Here is a 13,939-nt window from a genome sequence, read left to right as displayed (position 1 = left end):
TATAGTCATTGTCATTTTACCAAAATACGGCGCTGCTTTTGAAGCGACCACGATAAGCATCGCTGAATGATAACTACAATCCCCTTTCAATACAAAACTTGCTCAATAAAGACACCATGTAACTTCCAGTTGTCACGCGATTAGGTAAGCCGGAGTACCGAGCGCATCACGATAATTGGCTGAGGTCTACTAGACACGAAATTTTTGTACCTTAAGAAAAACCTAATTTGCACAAGAAAGAAGATGGGCCGACGTCATTTGCATTTTAGGTCTAGAGCGCCATCTCTTGAAAGGAATACGAAACATCAGCATTATAATATTAAATATTATAAATAAATATCTATAAATACGTTATATTTGGTAACAGTATAGAAATTACATTTCATTCCAATTATTCTTTTTATTTTAAGTATATTGAAATTTTAATCATTAAAAATGAATAGTATAAAAATGAACTCATTTTAGATTTAACATTCTCAGTAGAGTATTTTCAAAAAGTATATTTAGAAGTAGTTAGAAATTGGGAAAATTTTGTGTTTGTGAAAAATATCATTATTACTTTGGATTTCGGCCGCATCAGAGTCTTAATAAATAATAAATTTTGATTTTTGAAATTTAAGATCAAAGTGTAGTATTTTTTGGCACTGACAAAATTGTTTTTGAAATTGGATAAGTTTCTTTATCGTTTGGCTAAGATAAAAGTGTAGCATCTGCTCACATCAGCTGTTTAAACAGTGTTGCCACAACATTTTGAGATTTAAATTCCCTGACTATTCCCTGACCATTTTAAGACATTTTCCCTGATTTTTAAGGGCAAATAGTTTATTTTTTTAATTTACTTTTATCAGAAGTTAATAAATTTGAATTGACTTTTATTTCAATGAAAAGGTTATTGCAACGTTGAAAAAATTTGCTAAACTTTCCAGGAAATAAATGATAAAAAAAGTGCCTAGATAAAATACAATTCCCCGAATTTTACAAATTCTTTAAATTCCCCGACTTTTTAGGTCCATTTTTAAATTCCCAGACTTTTAACTGAGTTGTGGCAACCCTGCGTTAAAGGGACCAAGTATCGTTCGAATTTCGGTAAATTTACGAGGCTAGTTTCCAGTATTTGATTGGTCGGATGTCCTATAACTTAAAATTCGGTTCTAAATTTTAAAATTATTACGTGCCCTTTAAACATACCGATTAAATATTGATTCAAACTAAGGAACTAAACATTATTCTAATGACAAACTTTCGATTTTATCGTTCCAGTTTTGTCAAAACGGCGATTAAGTAATTGGGATCAGTGAGCATCAACGAATTTGTTCGCAAAAGGAAAGAATGAAGAACCAAACGCAAGAAAAAAAAATAATATTTTCACGGTCAACGCGTTCGACCTAATTTCCTCGCATCAACAAAATAAAACAACTCATAAACGAGGCCTAAATTTTCGCCAACAACCAACGCGACAACGCCAGCGAAACTTACAGGCGAGGTAAAGTCTCCGCGCTAATCGCAACCCCGAAGAATGTTTGACGCGTTTTAAGAACGACCCATATTAAAAACGAAATTAAGGGCGCGCGGAGCAATTTGGCGAACATTAGGAAGCCTCATTACAGCCCGATTCAGACACCTCTCTCTCGGCCCATCCCGGCGTATCTCTCCGCCAATGGGGATCCCCCTCAGCCGACGCTCCGTAGGCGTTTATGTCATTAGCAAAGACTAAGCGTAAACAAGCCCCTTCAGGACCAACAACATACCATCGAAACGCGGAAGAAGCGAGCAAATGGCGGCCGAAAATATCTATCGATTGAGTCGCTCCGGCTCTCGGGGTTGATTTCCGAGTCCATCGGTGACCACTCGCCTTTATCCGATCATTTACCGGGTTAAATTAAGCCTCGCTTCATAATAAGATTTATCCTTTGCCGAGCCGAGCAGGACGCGAAACTCGCGCCGGTTGAAAGCGCCTCTTTACGGCCATCGATCTCCCTCCGCGCGCCGCTCTCCCCCCCCCCCTTCTTTATATCCAATACCCTTCCCCCGTTTGTCGCTGATTCCCGCTTATAATACTTCATAAACACGCCAGATGGCGTAGCTAGTAGCGTCCCCTTTAGGTTTTATCGTGCCTCTTTCGCTTTTCTCTTCCCCTACGTACGTACTATCCCCCCCTCCCTTCGGTTCTATCTCACGCTCGGGAAGCCGTGGCTAGGCTTAACGAGTGATTTAATCGGAGTTGGCGTTTAGGGTAAAGTTTGCGTCCGCGAAAGTGCGGTTAGGGTGTCGGTTAAGGGTCGGTCGCGACTTAGTTTTCTGATGCCATTAGAGAAATGGATGTTTCTTTCAGGCGGTTTGACCCAAATTGCGAGGTTCGTGCTCCGAGCTTCAAATTTCGTCGGCTGCGAACGTTGGCTTTTTATCCGGGACGCTCTAAGCTCGGCGCATCATTTTGTTTTACTGCCGTGAATTATGACTATACCCGGCTTTCATTCTTTTTCGGGGAGATATTCTAGCCTCGCCCTCTCCCCGCCGCTAGATGACGCTTTTCTATATACCGCTTTCTTTTCATCGGGCGCCGCCATCTTGGAAACGAGCGTGCGGGAAACCGAGTAATTTTAAATATGGCCGCCTACGTGACAAAGGGTTTCGCTTTTAATTTACAAAGTCACTATTTTTCGTTAAACAAAATTTACATTTTTAAAAATATGTTTAAAAGAACCTTCAACAATAAATGTTATTGTCTTTTAAATAAAGAGTGAATTCGTTTGGTTTCGGAAAACAAAATTTTTTTGTTGAAGTGGATTAGTTAATCGATTATTTGAACTTAGTTAATAATTATGATAAATCAGACTATCGTATTTATCAGATCAGTTGATACCGATCAAAATGGAAACAAGATAGTTTTAACCCGAAAATAATTTGAATTCGTGGTAAATTGAGTAATTGACAGATTTTATCGATTTTACATATCCCTCGACTAAATTCCTTTCGAAATTTTAATTTACTTATTTTGAACTGTTTTCCAGAAGATTTTAAAAATATATTAAAGGTTTAAGTCGGATAACTAAAGCTAACAGAATCGGGTGAAATGAGTTCAGATCGATTAATTGAGATAATGAATCAGATACAAATTAAAATCAGATCTGACTAACTGATTACCTTCAGATATGTTAAAATTGCGACCTGAATAACCTAACCAGTTGGCCGTCGGAAGCACTTGATTTTTTTTTTGAGTTTGAAATTCAGTTTGAAAACATCAGCGGGATCCTGCTAAAGTACACGTTAAAGAAATTTTCTTTGACGTATTTTAAGCCGAAGTTTGTCAATTTTAAACCTATATTTTAGCAAACGTTTTGCATTTGAAATTTTCGACCATTTTTCCAATTCCATATTCCACAGGTAAAGTACAACTACGAAAAAGTCTAAATGAACGCCTTCGAGGCGGGAACTCCACGTTCGGAAGGTGCACCCGCCCGCAATTTAACAATCACTACAACGCGATGCTCTCGGAGTGAAAACAAGTTGTCGCAGCCTAGTACATCCTATTCCGAATACAAATGGAACGTTGCAGACTGGTCGGTCATCACCCCCCTAGAAAGCGCCAAAGAAATCGATTGCTCAAATGGCAAGATAAGTTGACGATCTAGAGGATTTTTTGCTCGGAATAAACGGTTTCCGGGGACAACGGAAGATGAATGCGCTGGGTTTTAAAAGACCCCCAGGTAAAGTCTGTACATATTTTAGACGCCTTTTTAACACATTTAGGAATTCGCAGCCTAGAGTAAAAATTTAATAATATTCTTTTTTTTTAGGTATTGAAACTACATTTTTATTGCGAAATTGTAATTAGAAACAAAAGTATATAAGCTATCTCGTAGAGAAAAGTTTACCACTTTTTCAAAATACTTTTAACTTGAAATACATGTTTACATTGACTTTCTACTATTGTAACAGAAAAAATATTTATCAATAAGTAAATATAATTACGTTGTCTAATTTAAATCAAACGATTGGTTTAAAAAACATTCAAATCACATAATGATTAGCCTAATATTGTTGGCCAATTTAATTTTGTCGAATCCAAAAGTAAAAACATAAGTCTATAATATTTTTCCATAAGTTTGTCACTTTGAGGAATATTTTACTGAGAGCTAGTAACGGAGTGACGTCATCACATGAAGAAAATCTGCCCCTGGCTAGGCGCTGTCAAAGGCTACGTGTGACGCGTTAGCAAGCGGACGCAAAACGGCAACAAAGCCCGTAATGCAGTCTGTCTTGTGAATATCTCTGTAAAACGTTTGCATAGGAAGTCACTGGAAGTGTCACACTTATGTAAAATATTATACACTTATGGTAAAACTAAACCTCTAGACTAGTCTAGAATAAAAACCCTTTTAAAGTAATATATGTTTCAATTTCTTATTTTTCCGATTTTAAATTTTTTCGAGACATTAACAACTCTAGGTAGAATTAACCTTTTAATAAACGTTATAAAATTGACAAATTGCTTAAAGGGAATATAACCCGCAAAGCCATCTTTACGGAAGACCCCTTCAATTTTTAAAATTTCCCTGTACAGTGGCGCCAAACCCTTTTAAAGCCAAAGGCAAGAGTGGCCAGAACTGTAAACGTTGGTGTTCCACACTAAATACCTGAGGTTATATTCCCTTTAAGAAAATATGTCACAATCTAACACGTTAGGTAAAAGTAATTTTGTGGACGTGGTAACTTAATTCAAAATAATTAAACCCAAATTAGACATTGCATAGCAATTTCAGGTACGATAATTCCTAACCCAACCCTTGCACATAGAGATATATATTAAAATCCCTGGTACATATAACCAACTCAATATAAAATAAATGTTTACCGAAACAAATAAATATTATGCATGAGCCTAATATTTTATTTGTTTCCGTAATAATGCGACACCGTCAACTTGGTGCATTTTCATTTATTAATATTAAATATCGGATATTAATTCATATATAATAATATATATATAATATATAATATAATTATAATATAATATATTGATTCGGTCGAATGGGAAATCGGTTATACGCGAGAACAGCATTTAACCCTAGCGGTATACAACGACGAATTTGGTGTATCCATATCAACATGCCATTCTCTACGTCGTCTTTATTAGTTGTAAATAGGCTAATCTATAGGTCTCCTCTCCAACTAACCCGAACAGAATCTCAAATGACCCTTGGCTATTTGCTATCGTTTCTTTAGTGGCGGTACCGACAATCATTTCGCCGAATAGCGAATTCTTTGGGCCAATTGTTTCGGCCTCGACGATTTGACCGAACCATTCTTAGTCGATACAAAACCGTCTCCTATAACGGGGTCGAATTGGCCATCGACAGTACGGCTTAGAGTAACGAGAGAGGGTTAAAGCTACGAGCGACTAAACCGCGGTCGTTGTAGAACGTTGGATTCGTGACCCGTAGGAGGAGATTCGTCTTTTTTCGCCGAGGTGGCTATAAGGACTATCTTTTGTATATTTCGCGTTGTTTTGTTCACGAGCAACGGTCCGACACGAAAAGAACACCGCTAAAATTGAACGTGACCATTGTTGGCAATCTGCCGCTAAGCCTAATCTATTCCCAATTACAGGGCGGACACTCTGATGATGGCCCAAAACATTTTTCCACTCGTACGCGTTAGAACTCCGCAAAAGCTGATATCTAGGAATAACATTGTTATATTTAACTGACATCTAACGGCGTTAAAATGAAACTAACTTGCGAACTAAAAATATGGTGATCATGTTTAAAACAAAACTAACAAAATCAGTGACGTAGTAATGTGATATGACCAGAGGTATATAGTACATCTCTAACGAGATAAGTATTCACGTACTAATATTGCTAATACCATAAGTGTATAATATTTTAACGTAAGTGTGACACTTCCTATTCTTCACATGCAAAAGTTTTACTGGGAGCTATTCACGAGACAGACTGCATTACGGGCTTGCTAATGCGTCGCACGTAGCCTTTGACAGCGCCTCGCTAGGAGGAGATTTTCTCGAGGGGCTATAACCACTTCCTAAAATTCTGAATAACCAATTACAGGCATATGAAACTGAGTACAGCCTTTGGCAATGTTAATTCTTAATTCAGTTACGTAATAACTTTAGTCAAAGCTAGGAGCAACAAACACAGCATCCCACACAAGGAGAACGCAACCCGTCAAAAGTCGTGAATTATCTCGCGTACAGTTTTCATTGGCTAGACGCTTTAGCGCCTGCTGCCTTCGGAAGGGGAAAATTCCGAAATTGTCTTCCCCCCGCCCGTAAAACGTTCAGCGTAAAGGCTCGTGACGCTCGTCCAATGAAATTCGTACACAACCCTTCGTTAGCGTGTTTAAAGGCTAGCTGCGTTCTCCTTGTGTTTGTTGCTCCTAGGTGGCAGGGTTTTAAGGAACCAAACAGGCCTAAGTCAACTAGTGCCTTTTCATTGAAATAACTTAGCCTTCGCTAACCTACTAATTCCAACGCTGGAGGTTGAATAACTGTCTATTTGTTAAAATAATAACGTTCAAAAAATGAGCCCGTTCTAAAAATGTTCTCCAAGTAGGAGCCAGACAGTTTAAAAAAAATCCAGCATGGTTTCAACGAGCTTATTAATAACCGAAGCTTCATCTGAGATTAAAAACATAGAGTGGGCCAACTTAATACAAAAAATAAAAAAAGCCAAGAAAGAGAGAAGTTGGTAGTGGTGGTTAGAAGCATGACGCGTGGGTTGGAGAGGCGTCGGGTAGATGGCGCGCGGTGTCGTTAAAATGATAGGAAAGATGAAAACTTATCGCCGGCGGCGGGGAGTAGTCCCTGACGCGTCTGAACTCTCAATTAGTGCTGCCTCAGACACCGTTAATCCCCCTTCTTCGTACGCCCACCCCCCTCCCTCCCCCAGCCCCCAACATACGCCAGACCGAAAAGGCACGAACCAGAAAACGCGTCTCATGGCTGAATCTGTCGGTAGCGGAAGAAGACTTGGTATACGAGGCCTCCTAACAAACATTATGATCCCGTCAAATCGCCGGTTTCGGATTGCGAAAAATAATTCCGAAATCTCTCCTGGCGGTGGACAATATCGGGCTTTTTTTTTTTAAAGAATTTCGCTCAGATTTCTTTTACTAGGCGCGTACTAGAAAAGAGGGGGACTCAAAGCGGAAGGCGAAACTTGGTTGCTTAGCTCCGCCTAGTGGCGGAGTCTCGAATTACGCGGATTTAATAATGCAAGAATTTTTTATATATACAGGGTGTTTCAAAAGTTTGTGTAAAAATTGAATGCAGTTGTAGGGGGTGAGTTGAGAAGTATGCCTGTTTTTCCCCCCTTTCCTACAATGAGTTAAAAGAACGCCAGAGAGCTTCAAAGTGTGTCCTACTAGCCCCTGGAAGTAGGCTGCAACACGCGAAAACCAAGCAGCGGGGACCGAAAACTATCGCAACGCCCCCTTTGGTTCGCCATTGAAACCTAGATAGGTAGCGGCTAAAGCAGACGCTATTAGTTTTTCCTTGTCGTTATTGTGATAAATTTGACTTTTATTTTAATTTTTATAATAATTATTAGGTTTATTTAAGAAAAAACGTTCTTATGACTTTTTAATTTGTCTGTAGCAGACGCTAGATCATAGGCACCGTTACGCCACCTAGACTCGTTTCGGTCGCGAATTATGTAAAAATTGTAAGTAGTTGTAGGTGGTGAGTTGAGAAGTATGCCTGTTTTTTTTTCCCATTTTCCTACGATGAGATAAAAGAGCGCCAGAAGGCTTCAAAGTGTGGCCTACTAGCCCGTGGAAGAAGGCTGCAACACGCGAAAACCAAGCAGCAGGGACTTTAAATTTATTGTATTTAATTGATTTAACCCAATTTTACCGATTTTACCCAATTGTTTTGCCAAAATTTTAAACGAATGGCCATTGAAACTTTTCCCTAGAGGAGCTTTCAGGGTACATGAAGGTCTACTTAACTCCGTTACTAGCTCTCAGTAAAATATTATCCAAAGTGACAAACTTATGGAAAATATTATAGACTTTTGATATTAGTTTATATCGAAAAATTAACTACCTACATTTAAAATTAGTTTCCCAAAATCGACCTTAAACGTCAATAAGCCAGTTCGGTATTTATTGTGGCGCCCTCTACGGCCGTTTTTCGAAACCAGGTAATATTTTTAAAGGAAGTGTGACGGAGAATTAACTAATTTCACATTTAAGCCGCCGGTTTACAAAAAGCTAGTTACGTTTAAAACCAACGTAGTGAGCTATAGCAAACGATTTCTGTAGACAAATATCAAATTAAAAACTAAGTATTTATCTTATCTGATAGAGGGCGTGCGCAGACTAAAGTGTTATATTTACGACCTTTTTTATCGCGTCACTAGCGCCGCCTAGATACGAAGTAGCGAAACAGCGGCGACGGTAAGGCTGTAGCAAATTCCCTGTGGTGAATTTAAGCCACGACATTTTCTAAAAGATAATATTGCGATTGGGTGCTTTGATAGGCTAATGGCCACCCAACTTTCCCACCAGCGATTTGTTGGCGTCCAAAAAGCATCCTATTCAATTTTCACGGGCATTCCGAGGAGTCATTTTAAACCGGAACTTTTGCAAAATTATAAAGGAAACGCTTTATATAATAACGCATTTATGATAGCGGAATTTGTGGTCAAAACGAGTAACGTATAATTTGGGTTTACGTATAATCAACTAACTACCCTTTCGTAAACCCGCTGATACTAGAGGAGAAAAAACCATATCCCGAGAATAATCATAAAAAATTGGGGTGTTACTCGATAGATGTCACTGGCTGTACGGGAACCGAAGATAAATAGCTTCCCCATTGTGAAAGGGATGGGGGAAAACAAGGTAGTCGCGGGCAAAATAGAGTTTCCACACTCAATAACAGAGTAGCTAAATATTTAGTTTGTGCCCACAACAATTTACGTCTACATGGCTGGCTATAGAGTAATCTAATTTCATTTCGTAACTTTAGCTATGGCCGCTATTTTTTACGGGTGTTTTTGCTCTATGCGAAAAAGCATAGATTTATTTTTACTTAAAGCAATGCCACCAAACTTTAAGTAATTTTCCCTGACTTTTGAAAGCCAAAATTTTTACTTTTATTAGAAGTTAATAAACTTAAATGGCCTTTTATTTCGGTAAAAAGGTTATCGCAAATTAGCCAAACTTTCAAGGAAATAAATGATAATCATAGAATTTGTCTAGAGTAAAATTACCTTCAAAAAGTGTCGAGAGAAAATTGAATTCCCTGACTTTTTAGGTCTATTTTTAAATTCCCTGACCTTTCCTTGATTTTTTAAGCCTATTTTTAAATTCCCTGACTTTGTAGGCCTATTTTTAAATTCCCTGAAGTGTGGTAACCCTGTTAAATTTGTGATCAAAAATATTCGAAATTAATATCATATCAATCGATATACTTCCACTACATACTAAAGATCAATTCCATTAGTTTCACCGTATACAAGAATCGGGGTTAAAGATAAACCCCGCATTCAGCGGTAGAAAAATATTTCGGTAGGAAGAAGCTGTGGTAGGCGAAACAAGACAGCGCGTCATGTTTGGAGGGGGTAGCCCCGGGCGGTCAGGCGAGTCGCGGCGAATTACAGGTACCACCACGTCAGTAGCCAGCTTCCCTTCGCATCATTACTCTTTAAGTTCATTATTTTAATAACAAAAAATAGCCACGCGCTCTGAATTCCTAAGCGCGTCTCAAACCAGTACAGCCTCTCCAATATATGGGACACTCGAGCTATTTTTGGGCCCATTTCAACACCGAATAAGTTCGATGTTAATCAAAGAGTAGATTGTAAAATCATATTTATTGTTGTAAAGATAATTTTACAATCTACTCTTTGATAGTCGTCAGGTTTTTAGGGTTTAGAAACAAATTACTTAACTATTGGTGTTATTGGGCTCGTACAAAATTTCCGAAATTAAATTCCCTGACATTTCCAGGTTTTCCCTCGCCATTTTTGTAGAATAAATAATGGTTTGAGATAAAAATCTTGAAAAATATTTTTTTTCAAAAATTTATTTGACTGATTTTTTTGGGGTCATTTTCAAATTCCCTTACTTTTTGGGACCATTTTCAAATTCCCTGATTTTTCCCTGACCTTTTGGAATCATTTTCAAATTCCCTGGCTTTTCCCTGACCTTTTGGAATCATTTTCAAATTCCCTGGCTTTTCCCTGACCTTTTGGAATCATTTTCAAATTCCCTGGCTTTTCCCTGACCAAGTTTCCAAATTTTCCCTCGCCATTTTTGTAGAATAAATGAATGGTTTGAGATAAAAATCTTGAAAAATATTTTTTTTTTTAAATTTATTTTCCTGATTTTTTTTGGGTCATTTTCAAATTCCCTTACTTTTTGGGACCATTTTCAAATTCCCTGATTTTTCCCTGACCTTTTGGAATCATTTTCAAATTCCCTGGCTTTTCCCTGACCTTTTGGAATCATTTTCAAATTCCGCGGCTTTTCCCTGACCTTTTGGAATCATTTTCAAATTCCGCGGCTTTTCCCTGACCTTTTGGAATCATTTTCAAATTCCGCGGCTTTTCCCTGACCTTTTGGAATCATTTTCAAATTCCGCGGCTTTTCCCTGACCTTTTGGAATCATTTTCAAATTCCCTGGCTTTTCCCTGACCAAGTTTCCAAATTTTCCCTCGCCATTTTTGTAGAATAAATGAATGGTTTGAGATAAAAATCTTGAAAAATATTTTTTTTCAAAAATTTATTTTCCTGATTTTTTTTGTGGTCATTTTCAAATTCCCTTACTTTTTGGGACCATTTTCAAATTCCCTGATTTTTCCCTGACCTTTTCGAATCATTTTCAAACTCCCTGACTTTTTCCTGACCTTTTGGAAACATTTTCATATTCCCTGACCTTTTCGAAACATTTTCAAACTCCCTGATTTTTCCCTGACCTTTTCGAATCATTTTCAAATTCCCCGACTTTTCTAGGTTTCCCAGGTATTGTACGAACCCTGGTTAATGCATTCAACACAGTGCTCTGAGGTGGAAAAAGCCAGGTGGACAATAATGCAAAATTCCGGTCTGGACAAAAGTGAATTTAGTGGCCTGTCTAGCCAAAAGTGGACAATAAATATTTTTACCACTGAAAATTGTAGAACATTTTAACACAAATTTCAGATTTGGGCTGCTTAAGACAAATTTATATGCATAGGAATGGTCAGATTCTGATTAACATTAGAATAGTCTTAATTTTTTTGGAATAATTTATTCTAACATTGTAAGTTCAGTGTAAACTAAGACATGTTTACAATAAACTTCTTAAAAATTTAATACCAATTACTTTTTTAGCTTTTAATGGCAATTTTTCTTTAGTGGCCACTATGTTCCACTAGCCTGGACTTTTCTCCAAAAAGGCGGCTTTTTAGGAACACTAATCAAACCAATTTTCAGTTAATATTTGCGTTATCTGCGGCGATCTGAACCGAGTTAATAGTTAGGATAGTACAGATATCAGATTATCCGTATTTACGGGTCAAAATTCAAACCAGGGTTGCCACAAAATTTTCAGATTAAAATTCCCTGACTATTCCCTGTTTTCCCTGACCATTTTAAGAGATTTTCCCTGACTTATTAAGGGCAAAATTTTTCGTTTATATTTTACTTTTATAAGAAGTTAATAAATTTGGATGGACTTATATTTCAGTAAAAAGGTTATTGCAATGTTGAAAAAATTAGCCAAACATTCAAGGAAATAAATGATAATCGTGGAATTTGTCATACATCTAGAGTTAATTTACCTTCAAAAAGTGCCCAGATAAAATTAAATTCCCTGACTTTTCCCTGAATCTTTACAAATTCTTAAAATTCCCTGACATTTCCCTGACTTTTTAGGCCCATTTTTAAATTCCCTGACTTTTCCCTGATTTCCCTGTTTTCCCTGACGTGTGGCAACCCTGCAAACGCAATCGATTAAAGCTGAAACTAATCTGCCCTCCTAAGCATTGTTCTCGATTTTAAATAAACCTCGAATTTTTAATGACCGTTTAATTTGATTTCCGTACCAGAAGATTATCTGATGAGATTAATTATAGAGTAATTTCACTTCGTAGCTTTGGCTATGGCCGCCATTTTGTTTGTTTTTTCTCTATGCGAAAAAGCATGGATGACGTCGTGTCACGTGACACTAAAATCACTCATAACGGAGCAGCTCAGATCGGTTACTTGAGATAATGAATCAGATATAATTATAAATCAATTTGCTGGGTGAGTGTAATATAAAGATTAACCCAATCTGACCAGGTAATTTGACCCTTATACGTGACCGAAAACTATCGCAACGCCCCCTTTGGTTCGCCATTGAAACCTAGATAGGTAGCGGCTAAAGCAGACGCTATTAGTTTTACCTTGTCGTTATTGTGGTAAATTTGACTTTTATTTTAATTTTTATAACTTAATTATTAGGTTTATTTAAGAAAAAAACGTTCTTATGACTTTTTAATTTGTCTGTAGCAGACGCTAGATCATAGGCGCCGTTACGCCACCTAGACTCATTTCGGTCGCGAATTATGTAGTATGTTTTTTTAATTTACTTAAAAATGGTAGATTGTTTTATTAATCAATCTTTTGGTATCTAAATTCTTTTTGTAATTTATTGATTTCTAAAGAAATACATTCAGTGACATTTTAATTGCTAGATTAAAATCAAATTGATTAGCGATTAAAAATCTGGAATAAGTAATACCAAATTTCCCAATTCCGACCCCAAAATATGAAAAACCTATTGGAAAAAAATGAGAGGTTAAGCCACCTCTCTAAAACGTGTAGAGAAAACTTGTAGCTGAGTATAGACTTAGCCTTATTCTGTTCAGCCTACACTCAGCTACAAGTTCACCCGTTAACGTTTCCCATGTTGAAAGTTGGGGGGTCGAAAATTAACATTTTTACCTGGCAGCTCAGCATTTGGACGGAACATCCGTTTCCTTACTTCCGTTGTATATTTCAATGGCGGTCACGTGGTTCAAAACGTCACAAACAGGATGTTCCGTCCAAAGGTCTCACTTAAGCCTCGTCTGCGGCCCCTCTTTTGTTATGGGTCTATAACAATACGCTAGCCGTACCCGACAGGTTAAACCGAATAAAATCGATACCCACCCATTGGCTAAAAACACCCCGATATACCCACTCTATATTTACCCTGCCCATACGGGGGGGGGTGTTCGGGTTATCTGCAGGGTAGTACCTTCAACGCGTCAAATTTTATATTTTATGGATTTTTAATCGCAATATTTATTGCATAATTGCAATATTAATATTCAAGTCAGAATAATGAATACATTAAATTATACAGCTAGGGATGCACCGATATATCAGCCTATTTTTCTAATATCGGTATCGGGCAATTTCGGACGATATTTTCAGGAAAAACTAAATAAGAAAATCTCAATTAACTAACTATTCGATTTGTGATAGAAAATATGTATCACGTAAAATCAGAAGTATATGAACCGAAGTTATCGAAATAGCGCTCAGAATCGGAGGGCGTTTTCCTTATGAAAATGATGAGAAAATCGAGGGTATAGCTATTTGTATGTATAAAAAATTGTTTCATAAAAACCTAAACGTTTTTTTTTTCGGCCTACTAGCGCGCAAAATTTGAAATTCGAGGTCAAAATGTAACTTCATAAGGCAAACGCCTCCAACATGGGGAGTATAGCAGTCTGATAACTTCGGTTAATTTACTAGTGGTTGGTAAAATGAAAAGAAACATATTTGGATATGCTCTTGCAAACTTCTTTTCATGAAAAATTAGAATAAAATGGTAGGCCGTCTTTTACAATGATTTTATCATATACACTACTGTAATGCAAGTTATCTCCCCACTGGTTAAAGGGGTTTTCCCCCGAGATCTTCGGTTTCCCCTTCCATAAAAACTTGTTGAGGTTAA

At 37.4% G+C, this 13,939-nt stretch overlaps 1 protein-coding gene across 6 annotated transcripts in view; it reads right to left on the bottom strand.

The window, feature by feature from the left end:
- Gug (arginine-glutamic acid dipeptide repeats grunge) overlaps positions 1-13,939 on the bottom strand; it is a 158,404-nt gene that overhangs the window by 82,510 nt on the left and 61,955 nt on the right. The gene's annotated exons all lie outside the window — the stretch shown is intronic.

This window comes from Leiobunum rupestre, chromosome 10, assembly GCF_980474605.1.
Source record: "Leiobunum rupestre chromosome 10, qqLeiRupe1.1.hap1, whole genome shotgun sequence".
NCBI lineage: Eukaryota > Metazoa > Arthropoda > Arachnida > Opiliones > Sclerosomatidae > Leiobunum > Leiobunum rupestre.
The sequence above is the reverse complement of the archived record's forward strand: the minus strand, read 5'-3'. Positions and strand labels throughout refer to the sequence as shown.